This window comes from Bos mutus, chromosome 8 (genome assembly GCF_027580195.1).
Source record: "Bos mutus isolate GX-2022 chromosome 8, NWIPB_WYAK_1.1, whole genome shotgun sequence".
Taxonomy (NCBI): domain Eukaryota; kingdom Metazoa; phylum Chordata; class Mammalia; order Artiodactyla; family Bovidae; genus Bos; species Bos mutus.
In genome coordinates, this window is record NC_091624.1 from 86,943,023 (window position 1) to 86,962,288 (window position 19,266).

The following is a 19,266-nucleotide window of genomic DNA, read 5'->3' on the forward strand; positions in this document are numbered from 1 at the left end:
TTTCCCAGCACCAAGGTCTTTTCCAATGAGTCGCCTCTTTGCATCATGTGGCCAAAGTATTGGAGTTTCAGCTTTAGCATCAGTCCTTCCAATGAATATTGAGGGTTGATTCTCTTTAGGATTGACTGGTTTGATCTCCTTACAGTCCAAGGGACTCTCAGGAATCTTTTCCAACACCATAGCTCAAACGCATCAGTTCTTCAGTGCTCACCCTTCCTTATGGTCCAGTTCTCAGATCTGTACATGACTACTGGAAAAACCATAGTTTTGAGTAGACAAACCTTTGTCAGCAAAGTAATGTTTCTGCTATTTAACAGACTTTCTAGGTTCGTCAGCTTTTCTTCCAAGGATCAAGCATCTTAATTTTGTGGATGCAGTCACCATCCACATTGATTTTAGAGCCCAAGAAAATAAAGAATATCACTGTTTCCATTGTTTCCCATCTATTTTGCCAAAGTGATGGGGCTGGATGCCATGATCTTTGTTTTTTGAGTGTTGAGTTTTAAGTCAGCTTTTTCACTCTCCTCTTTCACTTTCATCAAGAAACTCTTTAGTTCCTCTTCACTTTCTGCCATAAGAGTGGTGTCATCTGCATATCTGAGGTTATTGATATTTCTCCCGGCAATCTTGATTCCAGCTTGTGCTTCATCCAGCCTGGCATTTTGCATAATGTACTCAGCATATAAGTTAAATAAGCAGGGTGACAACATACAGCCTTTACATACTCCTTTCCCAATTTTGAACTAGTCCGTTGTTCCCTGTCCGATTCTAACTGTTGCTTCTGGACCTGCATACAGGTTTCACAGGAGGCAGGTCAGGTGGTCAGGTATTCCAGACCATCTCTTTAAGAGGTATTCCATCTCTTTAAGAATTTTCTACAGTTTGTTGTGGTCCACACAAAGGCTTTAGTGTAGTCAATGAAGCAGAAGTTTTCTGGAATTTCTGGAATTCTCATGATTTTCTATGATCCAAAGGATGTTGACAATTTGATCTCTGGTTCCTCTGCCTTTTCCAAATCTAGCTTGTACATATGAAAGTGTCCAGTTCACGTTGAAGCCTAGCTTGAAGAATTTTGAGCATAATCTTGCTAGCATGTGAAATGAGTGCAATTGTGTGGTACTTTGAACATTCTTTGGCATTGCCCTTCTTTGGGATTGGAATGAAAACTGGCCTTTTCCAGTCCTGTGGCCACTACTGAGTTTTCTAAATGTGCTGGCATATCGAGTGCAGCACTTTCACAGCATCACCTTTCAGGATTTGAAATAGCTCAACTGGAATTCCATCACCTCCACTAGCTTTGTTCATAGTGATGCTTCCTAAGGCCCACTTGACTTCGCACTCCAGGATGTCTGGCTCTAGGTGAGTGATCACACCATCAAGGTTATTCAGATCATTAAGATCTTTTTTGTATAATTGTTCTGTGTATTCTTACCACCTCTTCTTAGTATCATCTGCTTCTGTTAGGTCCATACTGTTTCTGTCCTTTATTGAGCCCATCTTTGCATGAAATGTTCCCTTCGTATCTCTAATTGTCTTGAAGAGATCTCTAGTCTTTCCCATTCTATTGTTTCCTCTATCTCTTTGCATTGATCACTGAGGAAGGCTTTCTTATCTCTCCTTGCCATTCTTCAAACTCTGCATTCAGATGGATATATATTTCCTTTTCTCCTTTGCCTTTTGCTTCTTTTCTTTTCTGAGCTATTTGTAAGGCCTCCTCAGACAACCCATTTTGCCTTTTTGCAATTCTTTTTCTTGGGGATGGTTTTGACCACCACCTCCTGTACAATGTTACAAACTTCTGTCCTTAGTTCTTCAGGCACTCTATCAGTCTAATCCCTTGAATCTATTTGTCACTCCCTTATAATCGTAAGTGATTTGATTTAGGTCATACCTAAACGGCCTAATGGTTTTTCCTGCTTTATTCAATTAAGTCTGAATTTGGCAATAAGGAGTCATGATGTGAGCCACAGTCAGCTCCTGGTCTTCTATTCGTTCACTGTATAGAGCTTCTCCATTTTCAGCTGCAAAGAATATAATCAATCTGATTTTGGTATTGACCATCTGGTGATGCCCATGTGTAGAGTCATCTCTTGTGTTGCTGGAAGAGGGTGTTTGCTATGACCAGTGCATTCTCTTGGCAAAACCTATTAGTCTTTGCCATGCTTCATTTTGTACATCAAGGCCCAACCTGCCTGTTACTCCAGGTATCTCTTGACTTCCTACTTTTGGATTCCAGTCCCCTATGATGAAAAGGACATTTTTTTTTTTTTTTTTTGGTGTTAGTTCTAGAAGATCTTGTAGGTTGTCATAAAACCGTTCAACTTCAGCTTCTTCGTCATTCAGTTCAGTTCAGTTCAGTTGCTCAGTCGTATCCGACTCTTTGTGACCCCATGAATCGCAGCACGCCAGGCCTCCCTGTCCATCACCAACTCCCGGAGTTCACTCAGACTCACGTCCATTGAGTCAGTGATACCATCCAGCCATCTCATCCTCTTTCATCCCCTTCTCATCCTGCCCCCAATCCCTCCCAGCATCAGAGTCTTTTCCAATGAGTCAACTCTTCGCATGAGGCGGCCAAAGTACTGGAGTTTCAGCTTTAGCATCATTCCTTCCAAAGAAATCCCAGGGCTGATCTCCTTCAGAATGGACTGGTTGGATCTCCTTGCAGTCCAAAGGACTCTCAAGAGTCTTCTCCAACACCACAGTTCAAAAGCATCAATTCTTCGGCACTCAGCTTTCTTCACAGTCCAACTCTCACATCCATACATGACCACTGGAAAAACCATAGCCTTGACTAGACGGACCTTTGTTGGCAAAGTAATGTCTCTGCTTTTGAATATGCTATCTAGGTTGGTCATAACTTTCCTTCTTTGTCATTAGTGGTTGGAACATAGACTTGGATTACTGTGATGTTGAATGGTTTGCCTTGGAAACAAACCGAGATCATTCTGTTGTTTTAGAGATTGTCCGCAAGTACTACATTTCAGACTCTTCTGTTGACTATGCGGGCTACTCCATTTCTTCTAAGCAATTCTTGCCCACAGTAGTGATGCAGTGGTTATCTGAATTAAATTCACCCATTCCCATCCATTTTAGTTCACTGATTACTAAAATGCCGATGTTCACTCTTGCCATCTCGTGTTTGACTGCTTCCAATTTACCTTGATTCATGGACCTAGCATTCCAGGTTCCTATGCCATATTGTTCTTTACTGCATTGGACTTTACTTTCACCACCAGATACATCCACAACTGTACGTTGTTTCCACTCCAGCTCAGTCTCTTCTTTCCTTCTGGAGCTATTTCTCCACTCTTCTCCAGTAGCATATTGGATACCTACCAACCTGGGGAGTTCATCTTTCAGTGTCATATCTTTTTACCTTTTCATACTGTTCATGGAGTGCTGATGAGGGTCTGGTTTTTAGTTTCAGGGCAATGCTGGCCTCATTAAATGAGTTTGTAGAAGTCCCCTCCTCTTGTATTTTTTGGAGGAGTTTGAGATGGATTGATATTAATTCTTCTTTGAATGCTTTAAAGAATTCATAAGTGAAGCTGTCTGGTCCTGGATTTTTGCTTGTAGGGTGATTTTTGATTACTGACTCAATCTTCTAATTTTTATTGGTCTGTTCAGATTTTCTATTTCATCATGATTCAGTTTGGATAGGTTGTATATTTCTAGGAATTTATCCATTTCTTCTAGGTTGTCTAATTTATTGGTGTATAATTGTTCAGCGGAGAAGGCAATGGCACCCCACTCCAGTACTCTTGCCTGGGAAATCCCATGGACAGAGGAGCCTGGTAGGCTGCAGTCCATGGGTTCGCTAAGAGTCGGACACGACTGAGCAACTTCCCTTTCACTTTTCACTTTCATGCATTGGAGAAGGAAATGGCAACCCACTCCAGTGTTCTTGCCTGGAGAATCCTGGGGACGGGGGAGCCTGGTGGGCTGCCGTCTGTGGGGTCGCACAGAGTCGGACACGACCGAAGTGGCTTGGCAGCATAATTGTTCAGAGTAGTCTCTATGATTCTTTGGCGAAAGCTTGTCAATTTTGTTCATAATTTCAAAGAAGCAACTGTTGGTTTCATTGATCTATTCTATGGCTTTTTGAAAAAATTAATTTATTTGTTTTAATTGGAGGCTAATTATTTTACAGTATTGTAGTGGTTTTTGCCATACATTGACATGAATCAGCCATGGGTATACATGTGTTCCCCATCCTGAAACCCCCTCTCACCTCCCTCCCCATCCCATCCCTCAGGGTCATCCCAGTGCACCGGTCCTGAGCACCCTGTCTCATGCATAGAACCTGGACTGATGATCTATTTCACATATGGTAATATACATGTTTCAATGCTCTTCTCTCAAATCATCCCACTTTCACCTTCTCCCACAGAGTCCAAAAGTCTGTTCTTTACATCTGTGTCTCTTTTGCTGTATCGCATATAGGGTCATTGTTACCATCTTTCTAAATTCCATATATATGCATTAATATGCTGTGTTGGTATTTTTCTTTCTGACTTACTTCACTCAGTATAATAGGCTCCAGTTTCATCCACCTCATTAGAACTGGTTCAAATCCATCATTTTTAATAGCTGAGTAATATTCCATTGTGTATATATACCACAGCTTTCTTATCCATTCATCTGCCAATGGACATCTAGGTTGCTTCCATGTCCTAGCTATTGTAAACAGTGCTGCGATGAACATTGGGGTACATGTGTCTCTTTCAATTCTGGTTTCCTCGGTGTGTATGCCCAGCAGTGGGATTGCTGGGTTGTATTGCTGGCAGTTCTATTTCCAGTTTTTTAAGGAATCTCCACACTGTTCTCCATAGTGGCTGTACTAGTTTGCATTCCCACCAATAGTGTAAGAGAGTTCCCTTTTCTCCACACCCTCTCCAGCATTTATTGTTTGTAGACTTTTTTATTTTATTTTATTTTATTTTTAAACTTTACATAATTGTATTAGTTTTGCCAAATACAGCAGCCATTCTGACCGGCGTGAGATGGTACCTCATTGTGGTTTTGTTTTGCATTTCTCTGATAATGAGTGATGTTGAGCATCTTTTCATGTGTTTGTTAGCCATCTATATGTCTTCTTTGGATAAATGTCTGTTTAGTTCTTTGGCCCATTTTTTGATTGAGTCATTTATTTTCTGGAATTGAGCTGCATGAGCTGTTTGTATATTTTTGAGATTAGTTCTTTTTCAGTTGCTTCATTTGCTATTATTTTCTCCCATTCTGAAGGCTGTCTTTTCTATGGATTTTTAATCTCTATTTTCACACTAATTTTTGTAATTTTTCTAGCTCCTACTAATTTTGACCTTCATTTATCCTTCTTCTTATATTTCTTTCAAGAAATACAAAGTTAGATTATTTGAGACTTTTCTTGTTTCTTGAGGTAGTCATTTATCACTATGAGCTTCCCTCTTAGAAGTGTTTTTGCTGTACCCCACAAGTTTTGGTATGTAATATTCCCATTTTCATTTGTTTCAAGATATTTCTCCTTTGACCCATTGATTGTTTGGTATAATGTATAATCTATACATGTTTGCAAATTCTCCAGTTTTCTTCTTGAATTTGATTTCTAACTTTATACTCTTGTGGTCAGAGATGATGCTTGATATGATTTCAGTCTATAAGGATGGGCCAAGACCTGTCAATGTCCCTAAATCTTAAGATTTGTTTTGTGGCGTATCACTGATCTGTCCTAGGAGGCGTTCCCTGTTCACCTAAGAAGAATGTGTGTTCTGTTGCTATTGGATGGAATGTCAACTTCATTGGGTCTTACATACAGTTTAAGCCCGATGTTTCTTTATTGATTCTCTGTGTGGATGATCTATCCATTGATATAAGTAGGATGTTAAAGCCCCCTGCTATTTTTGTATTGCTGTCTATTTCTCCTGTTAGTTGTGTTAATAGTTGACTTTATATATTTAAGTGCTCCTATAGGGGAGCATAAATATTTATAAACATTATACCCTCTTGTGGCCTGAACCATTTATCATTACTTCTTAGTCTCTTCTACCAGATAAATTACACCTTTTTAACAAAGACTGTCATATAAGTATAGCTACCTCCAGTTTCTTCTGGGATCCACTTGCATGAAACATCTTTTTCCATCTTTTCGTTTTCAGTTTGTGTATTCTTCCATCTAGAAGGGAGTCTCTTGTAGGCAATGTATACATGTTGTGTTTTTTTTTCATTCATTATTCAACTATTCCATTCAACTATTTTGTCTTTTGAATTGCGAATTTAGTCTATTTACATTTAAAGATATACTGGTAGGTATGTACCTATTGCCATTTGCTAATGCTTTCTGACTTTTGTAGTTCCTCTGTTCCTTTTTTCTGCTCCTGCTCTCTTCCTTTGTGATTTGATGACTTTCTTAAATGGTATACATATATTCTTTTATTTTTTGTGACTATACTTTTGCTTTCTGGTTACTATGAGGCTAACATATTATAGAGTATATCCCTAACAGTCTATTTTACATTGATAAAAACTTGTTCTAAACTTGAGCTATTCTAAAGCTCAAAATATTTAGTCTTACCCCTTTCCCCATGTTTTATGATTTTAATGTCACATTTTATATCTTTCTATCTGTGTATCCTTAATTATTGTAATCATAGTTAAGTTTTACCACATTTGTATTCTTACCTTCATACTACCGTGATAAATGATTAATCCACTACATATTCTGTATGTTTACCTTTCCATTGAGGTTGATGTCTTCTTGTTACTAATTAGTGCTCTTCCTCTTCAGCTGTAAAAAAGTCCCTTTAACATTTCTTCTAAGGCCAGTTTAGTAGTGATGAACTCCTTTGACTTTTGCTTATCTGGAAAACTCTTTCTCTCTATCTCTCCCTCAATTCTGAATGATAACTTTGCTGGGTAGAATAGCTTTTGGTTGAAAGTTTTTTTTCTTTCAGCATTTCAAATATACTGTGCTGCTTGCTCTCTTCTAGCCTACCAATTCTGCTGAAAAAATTTGCTTATAGTCTTTTGGGGGTTCCCTTGTACCTAACAAGTTGTTTTTCTCATGTTGGTTTTGAAATTCTCTGCTTGTCTTCAACTTTTGGCATTTTAATTGTAATATGTGTTTAACTACAATGTCTCCTTAGGGCTTATTTTACACTCTGGGCTTTCTGGAATTAGATTTCCATTTCCTTTCACAGGTTAGGAAGCTTTTTAGCCATTGTTTCTTCAGATAAGTTTTCTGCTCCTTTCTGCCTCCTTTCCTGTGGTCCCTGTGACCTGAATGTTAGTGTGTGTGATGTTGTCCCACAGGCCCCTTAGGCCGACTTCACTTGTTTTTCTTCTTGTGGGAGGGGGTGGGGGGGATGGGAGCAGGGCTGCTCTAATTGGATGAGTTGGGTGAGTTCCACTGCCTTGTCTTTGAGTTGACTGACGCTTTCTTCTGCTTCATCTAGTCTGCTGTTGAACCCCACTAGGGTATTTTTCAGTTCAACACTTGTTTTCTTCAGCTCTGTGACTTCTATGGTACTTTTTTAATATTTTCAAACTCTTTGTTGAAGTTCTCACTGTATTTACTCATTTTTCTCCCTAGTTTTGTGAGAATCTTTATGACTACTATTTTGAACTGTTTTTCAGGTAAATAACAGCACTATTTCATTGAGGTTTTCCTCCCACCCCACTGTACTCCGAAGAGTTTATGTCTTTAATCTGGAACACATTTCTTCATTTTCCATAACTCTGTTGGTTTCCATACTTTAGATGAAACAACCATCTCCCCCAGTCTTGAAAGAGTGGCTCATGTAGAAATGAACCTTGTATTTCAACCCTGTCTCAGTTCTGCTATCACCCAAACCTTTGTGCTTGTCCAAGCAGCCTATTATATTTTTAAAAGCTCCCAGTGGTTGAGGATACACCAAGACCTGTCAGTGTCCCTAAGGAGAGGATCTCAGCATCAAGGTTCATTTTGTTTTATCTTTTTTAAATTAATTTATTTTAATTGGAGGCTAATTACAATATTGTAGTGGTCTTTGCCATACATTGACATGAATCAGCCATGGGTATACATGTGTTAAAAGCTGCTGCAGGAGAACTTGACTTCCAAGGTACACAGATATATATAGTCTTATGGGACTGAAAGTGTAAGCTCCACTGGCCAGTGATGGGGTAGTATTCCTTGAACGGCAGTTGCCCCAGGGAGCGAACCCAGGTCTCTCGCATTGTAGGCAGACACTATACTGTCTGAGCCAGCCGGGAGGTCCTATTGAAGCTCTAGATGAGAGTATAAGCTCGTTCCTGGGAGATGCTGGAGCAATGCAGAGGGACTGTCCAAAGACCACATCCACACCCTACGTTCCTTGAGAAAGTCTTGTAGTCCACTAGATGTGTGCCAAACCTGGAGCCTGCCCCTCAAGCCAGAGTTCCGGTACAAACAGAAAGCCAAAGGGATGTGCCACGGCTTACTGTCTGCACAGTGCCCTAGGGGTGGTAGCCTGCCAAGAACTAGGTATCTGATTGCCACAGTCGCATGGGACACAGGAATGCAGGCTCCCCTGACCACACAAGTCAGGCAATCAAGGGGCATCCCTGGAGTGGCCACTGCAAAAACCAGGATGCTAGACATAAAAATCAGGGTGCCAGCTGCATGGAAAGTTCCACTCCAGAAAATATGTGCTCTGGAGCACAGCAGAGGGAGGGTGCAAGTTTAGTGCCTACCCTCTGAAGTCTCTGGAAAGTCTCTAGGAAATTACAGTCTGTCTTTATTTTTTTTAATATAAATTTATTTATTTTAATTGGAGGCTAATTACTTTACAATATTGTATTGGTTTTGCCATACATTGACAACAGTCAGTCTTTAGATGCAAGTTTAATTAGAAGTCCACCAGTCAGGCTATAGTCATGATGATTAGCTAAGAGGCCTCCTTCACAGAAATACCAAGCTTCTGTGTTTTTTACCTCCTCCTGAGCCCTAGGAGGGTGTGATAGCTGTTTAAGAATCTGAAGCATAAGGCTCCACTGGCTTCCAGAGTTGCCTATGTAGTGATGTCTCCTAGCAGCAACTGAAAAAAATCAGGACCACAGAGAGGGCTGTGGGCTCCTTGCTGATTATTACACTCCCTTGAGACCAAGAATTCAAACTCCCCTAGCATCCAGACCAAGCAGTCAAGAGGCCTCCTCTGGGCAGCAGCCACAAAGACTAAGGCACCAAATGCATGTGAAAACTCCCTTCTAGGAGACACTGGTGCTCTGGAGGATGGCAAAAGGACTGTGTGACAATGGTGCCCGTGAGTCTCAGACCTAGAGAATGCTCCAGCAGGCTTCTAGATTTGTGTTTTAAGTGAGATGTCTGCTTTCAGGCCGATGCTTTAATATAAGCAGGTGACCTTCCTTTTCTTTGAGTATGACCAGCTGTCTCAGAGTTCTGGGATGAAAGCCGTGAGCCCCATTAGTGTTTCGAGTTAGAATGTTTGGGGGGCTCGTCTCTCAGATACAGGTTCCAAAAGTTAAGGTATCCAGTGTGGAGTCTGAACCCTTCGCTCCTTGGGGAGAGACTCTAAGTATTGAGTTTTATCCGGGTTTATGGCAAGATTATGTCTCAGTTCCTCCTACCTGCTTTGATGTAGTTTTCTCATTTGCCTGATGTGTGGTTGTCACTCAGGCAGCCTTTAGGATTGTTTTAGAAGTAATTTTTCCATATGTAGCTGTAGACTGGATACATCTGTGGAAGGAGGTGAGTTCAGGATTTTCCTATATCACCATTTTTAACTGGAACCCTAAAGCTTGTGGTTATTGACACTTTTTACCAAGAGGCTCCAGGTTTCATCAGATGTTTAGAGAGCTTTGAAGGATATGAACCAGTGAAGGAAAAGGATATTAGGTAAAAGCAGTCCTCTTAGGTCAGGTAACTATGTCCACAGCCAGGTACTGTTGCTCCTGCTATGGCCAAATATACCAGTCTCGCCAACCACGTCTGTTTGAGCAGGTGATGCTAGAAAGCGTGAACTCAGAAGATAAAGAGTAAGGCTTTGAGGATCCAGTGCAACACTACTATTCACAAACACACAGGGGTAGGGAAAATATAAAAATAGCCCCTTGACAACTGAAAATCCTTTTTTTAATTATTGTGATAAAATATACATAACAATTGGAGAAGGCAATGGCACCCCACTCCAGTACTCTTGCCTGGAAAATCCCATGGATGGAGGAGCCTGGTAGGCTGCAGTCCATGGGGTCGCTAAGAGTCGGACACGACTGAGCGACTTCACTTTCACTTTTCACTTTCCTGCATTGGAGAAGGAAATGGCAACCCACTCCAGTGTTCTTGCCTGGAGAATCCCAGGGATGGGGGAACCTGGTATTGTGTGAGTATGTGTGAGTATACTGTCTATGGGGTCTCACAGAGTCAGACACGACTGAAGTGACTTAGCGTAGCGTAGCGTATACATAACAATAGTTTCAATTCAGTGACATTAAGTACATTTGTATGGTTGTTCAACTATCAGCTCTATGCTTCTTCAAAAACTGTTTCATCATCCCAAGCTAAACTCTGTACCCATCAAACAATAATTCCCCATTATCCCTTTCTCCCAGTCCCTGGTGGCCACTATTCTACTTTATTTCTATGAATTTGACTATACATTCATACTTGTCAAATCATACAATATCTGTCCCTTTGTATCTGCCTTGTGTCATTTTTACTAATGTTTTCAAGATTCGTCTATGCTGCAGCATGTATCAGAATTTCATTCCTTTTTAAGGCTAAATAATAGTTCAGTGTTAAGTATATAGCACATTTTGTTTATGCATACATCTCTCATTGGATGTATGGGTTTGGTTCCATCTTTTGGCTATTATGAATAACACTAGTTTGAATATGCATGTATAAATATGTATTCAAGTGTCTTCTTTCATTCTTTTGAGTATATACCCAGAAGTGGAATTGTTAAATCATATGGTAATTCTGTGTTTAATGTTTGAGGAACCGCCGTACTGTATTCTATAGCAGCTATATCATTTTACATTCTCACCAACAGTGCACAAAAGTTTCAGTTTTTCCACATTTTCAATGATTGTTATTTTCTGGGTTTTTAATAATAGACATCCTAATGGATGTGAAGTAGTAGCTCATTGTGGTTTTGATTTGCATTTCCCTAATTTCTAGGGATGTAGAATATAGTTTCATGTGTATGTTGGCCATTTACAGATCTTCTTTAGAGAAATGTCTGTTTAAGGCTTTGTGTTTTGTTAAACTGTACTTCTTGATATTTTCTGAATATTAATCCTTTATCAGATTTTTCTCCTATTGTGTAGGTTGCCTTTTTACTCTGTTGATAGTGTCCTTTGATAAAGAAGAGCTTTTAGTTTTGATGATATCCAGTTTATCTAATTTTTGTTGTTTTCTATGCTTTCAGTGTCATATTCAAGAAATGATCGCCAAATCCAGTAACTTGAAGCTCTTCCTCCTCTGTTTTCTTCAGTTTTACACTTAACTCTTACATTTCAGTCTGTGATTCATTTTGAGTTCATTTTTATATAGTGTAAAGTAAGGCTCCAACTTCATTCTTTTTTATGTGGATATTCAGTTTTGTCAGAACCATTTGTCAAAAAGACTGTCCTTTCCCCATTGAAAGCTCTTGGCATACTTCATCTGACCATACATGCAAGAATTTGTTTCTAGGCTCTCTATTCCATTCCATTGGTCTATATATCTTTCTGCAAGCTAGAACTACACTGTTTTGATTACTCCAAATTTATAGTAAGTTTTGAAATCATGGAGTACAAAACCTCCAACTTTGTTGTTTTTTTCTCAGATTGTTCCAGCTATGTGACTACTTTCTTTTTGTAGTTTTCCATGTATAAGTCTTTCACTTCTTGATTTATTCTTGGGTATTTTATTCTTCTTAGTGCTATTATAAATGGGATTGTTCTCTTAATTTCCTTTTCAGAGTGTTCATCAATCATGTATAGAAATACACCTGGTTTTTAAATGTTGATTTTTGTATTCAACTATGAATTCATTTATTGGGATTTTAAGAGTTTTTATGTATCTTTGTAAACTGAACAGAGGTCATTTTGCTTCTTCACCTTTCCAACTTGCATGGTTTTCTTTTTTCTTGCCTAATTGCTCTGAACTTCCAATAATATGTACAAGAATGCTGAATATTGCATTCTTGTTCATCTTAGGGGAAAAGTTTTTAGTCTTTACTATTGAGGATGATGTTTGTGGGTTTTTCGTGTATGGTCTTTATTATTTTAAGGTCGTTTTCTTCTACTCCTAGTTTTTTATGTTTTATTATGAAAAGCTGTTGGATTTTGTCATGTCCTTTTTTTGCATCAGTTGAGATGATCATGTGCTTTTTCTCATTATGCTAATATGGTATTATAGAACAGTGACTGATTTTCATATGTTGAATCATCCTTTCATTCCAAAAATAAATCCTATGACTTCGTGGCATATAATCATTTTATTATGCTAAATTTGGTTAGCTAGTATTTTGTTCAGGATTTCATCATCAATAGTCAGAAGGGAAATTGTTCTTTAGTTTTATTATAGTGTTTTGGTATGCTGGCCTCATAGAATGAATTAGGCAGTGTTCGTGTTCCCTCCCCTTCAGTTTTCTTGAAGAGTCTCACAAGAATTGGTATGAATTATTTTTTTAATACCAGGAAGAATTACCAGTGAAGCTTTCTGGTACAGGGCTTTTCTTTGTTGGGAGGTCTTTAATTACTGGTTCAATCTCTTTACTAGTCATAGATCTAGTCATACTTTTCACTCTTGGTGGGTTGTATGCTTCTAGAAAATTGTCCACTACCCCTAGGTTACCCACTTTGTTGGTGTACAATTGTTCATAGTACTCTTTTCATCTTTATTTCTATAAAATCAGTAATGTTGTTACCACTTTCATTTCAGATTTTAATAATGAGTCCTCTCTTTTGTAGTCAGTGTAGCTAAAAGTTGTCTATTTTGTAGATCTTTAGAGAGAGCAAACATTTGACTTCACTAATTTTCTCTATTCCTTCCTTCTGCTAGCTTTGGATTTAGTTTGCCCTTATTTCAGTTCCTTAAGGCCTAAGGTTAGGTTCTTTGAAATCTTCCTTTTTATTTTATATTGGAGAATAGTTGATTTACAATGTTATGTTAGGTCAGGTGTACAGAAAGTGATTCAGTTATATATACACACACACAAGCACACACACATCCACTCTCTTTCACATTCTTTTCCCATATAGGTTATTATAGAATATCAAGTAGAGCTCCCTGTGCTATACAATAGGTCCTTGTTGATTATCTAGTTTATATGTTAATCCCAGTCTCCTAATTTATGTCCCCCACCTTTCCCCTTTGATACACATAAGTTTGTCTTTGTAGTCTATGAGGCTGTTTTGAAAATAAGTTCATTTTGTATCTTTTTTAGATTCCACAGCAAGCAATATCATATAATATTTGTATTTCTCTCTCTGACTTGCTTCATTTATTATGATAATCTCTAGGTCCGTTCATGTGGCCACAAATAATATTATTTCCTTCTTTTTAATCCATTCCTCTGTCAGTGGACAGTCATGATGTTTCTTTGTCTTGGCGACTGTAAGTACTGCTACAATGAACAATGGGATATATGTATCTTTTTGAGTTATGGTTTTCTACAAATATATGCCCAGGCATGGGATTAAGGTGGTTCTACTTCTAGTTTTTTAAGAAATCCCCATACTATATAGTGCTTGTACCAATTTACATTCCCACCAACAGTAGAGGAGGCTTCCTTTTCTCCACACCTTCTCCAGCATTTATTTTTTGTAGATTTGCACTTCTGTAATAATTAGCAGTGTTGAGCATCTTTTCATGTGATTTTTGGCCAGCTGTATTTCTTCTATGGAGAAATGTCTAATTCGAGCTGCCAGTTTTTTGATTGAGTTGTTATTTTTGTGTGTTTTGGAGATGACTCCCTTGTTGGATGCATTGTTTACAAAGATTTCTTCCCATTCTATGGGTTGCATTTTCATTTTGGCTATGGTTTTCTTTGTTGCACAAAAGCTTTTAATTAGTTCCCATTCATTGGGCTTCCCTGGTGGGTTTGATGGTAAAGAATCTGCCCACAATGTGGGAGACCTGGGTTTGATCCCTGGGTTGGGAAGATCCCCTGGAGAAGAGAATGGCTACCCACTCCAGTATTCTTGCCTGGAGAATCCCAATGGACAGAGTGGGCTACAGTGGGGTTGCAAAGAGTCGGACCTGACTGAGCAACTAAGCACAGCACATTTTTATTTTCATTGAAGGTAGATCCAAAAAGATATTGCTGCAATTTATGTTAGAGGATTCTGCCTGTGTTTTCCTCTAAGAGTTTTATAGTATCCAAGCTTTTGTTTTTTTTACATGTAACTGTCCAGTACCATTTATAGAAGAGGCTGCCGCTTCTCCATTGTATAATCTTGCCTCCTTTGTCACTGACTAATCAACCAAAGGTGCATGGGTTTATTTCTGGGCTTTCTATCCTATTCCATTGATCTACATTTGTTTTTGTACCAGTACCATATTCTTTTGTACTCTGTACCTTTGTATTAATAGTATAATCTTAAGACAGGAAGCCTGATTCCTCCAACTATTTTTTCTTTCTTAAGACTGCTTCAGCTATTCAGGGTCTTTTGTGTCTTCATGCAAATTTTAAGATTTTTTGTTCTAGTTTTGTGAAAAATGCCATTGCAATATAATTTGATAGGGACTGCATTCAATCTTAGCGGGTTGCCTTGTAGATCTGCAAACAGTGACTGACAGTCTTCTTTTCCTATTTGAATTCATTTCTTTTTCTTCTCTAATTGCCATGACTAGACTTCAAAAACCATGTTGAATAAAAGTGGCAAGAGTGGACATCCTTGCCTTCTTTGTGATCTTAGAGGAAATGTTTTCAGTTTTTTGAAACTGTCACTGTTTGCAGGTAACATACTATACATAGAAAATCCTAAAGATGTCACCAGAAAAGTACTAGAGCTAATCAATGAATTTAGTAAAGCTGCGGAATACAAAATTCCTATATACTAACTACAAAAAAAATCAGAGTAATTAAGGAAACAATCCTATTCACTACTGCAACTCAAAGAATAAAATACTTAGTAATAAACCTACCTACAGAGACAAAAGACTTGTATGCAGAAAACTATAAAAAAAAAAGATGAAAACCATAAGAAAAATGACACAAATTGAGAGAGACAGCATGTTCTTAGATGGAAAAATCAATATTGTGAAAATGACTATACTACCCAAAGCAATCTACAGAGTCAATGTAACCCCTATCAAATTACCAATGGCATTTTTCACAGAACTAGAACAAAAAAATTTTTACAGTGTATATGGAAACACAAAAGACCTTGAATAGTCAAAGCGGTCTTAAAAATAAAAACAGAGCTGGAGGAATCAAGCTCCCTGACTTCACACTACACTACAAAGCTACAGTAATTAAGATAGCATGGTACTGGCACAAAAACAGAAGTGTAGATCAATGGAACACGATAGAAAGCCCAAAGATAAACCCAAGCACCCAAGGGCACCTTACCTTTGACAAAGGAGGCAAGAATATACAGTGGGGACAAGACAGATTCTTCAATAAGTGGTGCTGGGAAAACCAGACAGCTACATGTGAAAAATAAAATTAGAACACTTCCTAACACCATACACAAAAGTAAACTCAAAATGGCCTATAGACCTAAATGTAGGCCAGAAACTATAAAACTCTTAAAGGAAAACATAGCTAGAATAGTTTCTGACATAAATAATAGCAAGATTCTTTTTGACCACCTTCTAGAGTAATGAAAATAAACAAATGAGACCTAATTAAACAAGACAAAAAAACAACCCTCAGAATGGGAGAAAATACTTGCAAATGAAGCAACTGATAAAGGATTAATCTCCAAAATATACAAGCAGCTCAGTATCACAAAAACAAACAACCTGATCAAAAAATGGACAGAAGACCTGAATAGACATTTCTCCAAAGAAGACATACAGATGGCCAACAAACACAAGAAAAGATGACCAACACTGCTAGCTATTAGAGAAATGCAAATCAAAACAACGAGATCTCACCTCACACCGGTCAGAATGGCCATCATCAAAAAAATCTATGAACAATAAATGCTGGAGAAGGTGTGGCAAAAAGGGAACCCTCTTGCTGGGAATGTACATTGATACAACCTCTATGGAGAACAGCATGTTCCTTGAAAAACTAAAAATAAAACCATATGACCCAGCAATTGCACTACTGGACATACACTCCAAGAAAACCATACTTTGAAGATACATACACCTCAGTGTTCACTGCAGCACTATTTACAATAGCCAGGACATGGAAGCAACCCAAATGACCATCAGTAGAGGAATGGCTAAAGAAGATGTGCTACATATACACAATGGAATATTACTCAGCCATTAATATTCTGAGTACACAATATTACTCTAGAACAAAACTGGGTCATTCGTAGTGATGTGGATGGACCTAGAGTAAGTCAGAAAGAGAAAAACAAATATCATATATTAACGCATATATCAGAGAAGTCAATGGCACCCCACTCCAGTGTTCTTGCCTGGAGAATCCCAGGGATAGGGGAGCCTGGTGGGCTGCCATCTATGGGGTCGCACAGAGTCGGACACGACTGAGGTGACTTAGCAGCAGCAACGTATATATGGAATTTAGACAAATGGTACTGATGAATCTATTTGCAGGGCAGGAATAGAGAAACGGACACTTTGGACACAGAAAGGGAAGGCGATGGTGAGATGAACTGGGAGAGTAGGACTGACATATAAACACTACCATGTGTAAAACAAATAGCTAGTGAGAAGCTACTGTATAACCGGGGAGCTCAGCTCAGGGCTCTGACGACCTAGAAGGGGATGTGTGGGGGTGTGTATCTGATTCACACTGTTGTATTGCAGAAACTAACATGACATTGTAAAGCGATTATACTCCGGTTGTGAAAAGTAATAAATAGATAACCAACAGGACCCACTGTATAGCACAGGGAACTCTGTTCAGTGCTCTGTAATAACCTAAATGGGAAGAGGATTTGAAAAAGGATAGATAAATGTATATGTATCACTGAATCACTTTGCTGTATACCTGAAACTAACACAACATTGTTAATCAATCATGTGAATGTGAAATATATAGTTGCTGTACAATATTATATAAAGTTACAGACGTATAAGAATGATTCACAACTTCCAAAGGCTATACTCCATTGATATTTATCACAAAACACAGGCTATATTCCCTGCGTTATATAATATATTCTCATAGCTTATTTCGCATAATAGTTGCTATCTCTAAATTCCCTACCATTTTGTCCCTTCCCCTTCACTCATCTGACTGGTAATCAGTACTTTACTCTGTAAATCTGTGAGTCTGTTTCTTTTTTGTTACATTCACTAGTTTCTTATATTTTTCAGATTCCACATATGAGTGATATCATACACTATTCGTCTTTCTCTGACTTATTTCACTTAGCATAATACCTCCAAGTCCATCTCTCTTGTTTTATTGCTTGAAATCATGTGTCTTGATGTGGATCTCTTTGGGTTCATTTTGTGTGGGAATTTCTTCAATTTCAGGAAGTTTTCAGCCATAATTTCACCAAATATATTTGTAATCCTTTCCTCTCTCTTCTCCTTCTGAAAATGAATGAAAATGAAAGTGTTAGTCACTCAGTCGTGTCCGACTCTTTGAGACCATGGACTGTAGCCCACCAGGTTTCTCTGTCCGTGGAATTCTCCAGGCAAGAATACTCGAGTGGGTAGTCACTCCTTTCTCCAGGGATTGAACCTGGGTCTCCTACATTGCAGGCAGATTCTTTACCATCTGAGCCACCAGGGAAGCTCATATCCAATATAAATAAAAATTTTAATTAATTTTAAAAATAGATAAACAAGAAGGACCTATAGTACAGTACAGGGAGCTATATTCAATATCTTGTAACGACCTATGATGAAAATATGAAAGATATATATACAACACATATATGAATCGTTTTGCTATATACCAGAAGCACAACACTGTAATTTTTAAAATTATATTAAAAAGTGAGTCACTTGTAGATAGATTGCCAATCTGTGCCTTTTGATTGGAGAGGTTTTTTTCTCCATTTAAAATAATTACTGATAAGGAGGAACTTACTCTTGCCACTGTTATTTGTTTTAGGTGTCTTACAGCTTCTCCTGCTCATTACTTTCATTACTGCCTTTTTTTGTGTTTAGGTGATGTTTTTTATTCCTTTTTTGTTGTTGTTGTTGGAATACAGTCTACAAATATTTAATTTGTGGTTGCTCTTGGACTTACATATAACATTCTAAAGTTATAACAGTCTAATTTTGATTTATAGCAACTTCAAGCACACACAAACTATTCCTATAGAACCTTTTTCCCCTTTATGTTAATAATATAAGGGTTACATCTTTATACACTGTATATCAACTAACAGATTTATAATCATTTTTAATGCATTTTGTCATTTAAATCCTACAGAAAATAAAAAGTGTACACAACAAAAGTATAATACCAATTTTTATATTTCAACATGTATTTATATTTTCTGGCCATGTCATATGGTTTAGAGTTACTGTCTCACATCTTTTCATTTTAACCTAAGGGTCTCTCATGTATCTTACTGTCAAGTATAGTGGTTAATGAACTCCCGCTGATCTTATTTGGGAAAAATCTTACGTTTACCCTCATTTTTGAATGACAGTTGCACTGGATATAGAATTCTAAGTACATAGTTGTTTGTTTTTTTTTTTTTTTTTTTTTTCCCAGCACTTTAAAGATATAACTCTATTACCTTCAGCCTGTAGGGTTTCTGCTGAGAAATCATCTGCTAAGCTTGTTGAGAGGATCTCTTATACCTGATGAGTCTATCTTGTCAATTTCAAAATTCTTTGTAAGACAATTTGATTATAATGTCTCAGGTCTGTAGTTTTCATCAAATTTGGGGATTTTTCAGCAATTATTCCTTCAAATGACTTCCCTGCCTCTTCCTCTCTCCTCCTAGGATTCATAGAGATAAAATCCGTATGTTGGTCCCATTTTCTTCATTTTCTTTCTTTGAGCTCCTAAGACTCAATAACATCAATTGAACTGTTTTCAGGCTTGCTAATCGCTTTTTCAGTCTCCTCAAACCTGCTGTAGAACTCTTCTCGTGAAATTTTCAATTCAGATAAGTATTTTTTGGCTCCATATCTATTTTTATAATTTCTGACTTTGTCAATATCATTTTGTTCACATAACATTTTTCTGATTTCCTTTCTTT

At 38.0% G+C, this 19,266-nt stretch overlaps 1 protein-coding gene and 1 long non-coding RNA gene across 3 annotated transcripts in view; one reads left to right on the top strand and one right to left on the bottom strand.

Moving 5' to 3' along the window:
• ADAMTSL1 (ADAMTS like 1) overlaps positions 1 to 19,266 on the top strand; it is a 495,660-nt gene that overhangs the window by 465,795 nt on the left and 10,599 nt on the right. The gene's annotated exons all lie outside the window — the stretch shown is intronic.
• LOC138988917 (uncharacterized) overlaps positions 10,644 to 19,266 on the bottom strand; it is a 32,965-nt gene continuing 24,342 nt past the window's right edge. Inside the window, exon 5 of the long non-coding RNA XR_011465183.1 lies at positions 10,644 to 17,635. This is a non-coding gene — a long non-coding RNA (uncharacterized lncRNA). The remainder of the gene's footprint in view (positions 17,636 to 19,266) is intronic.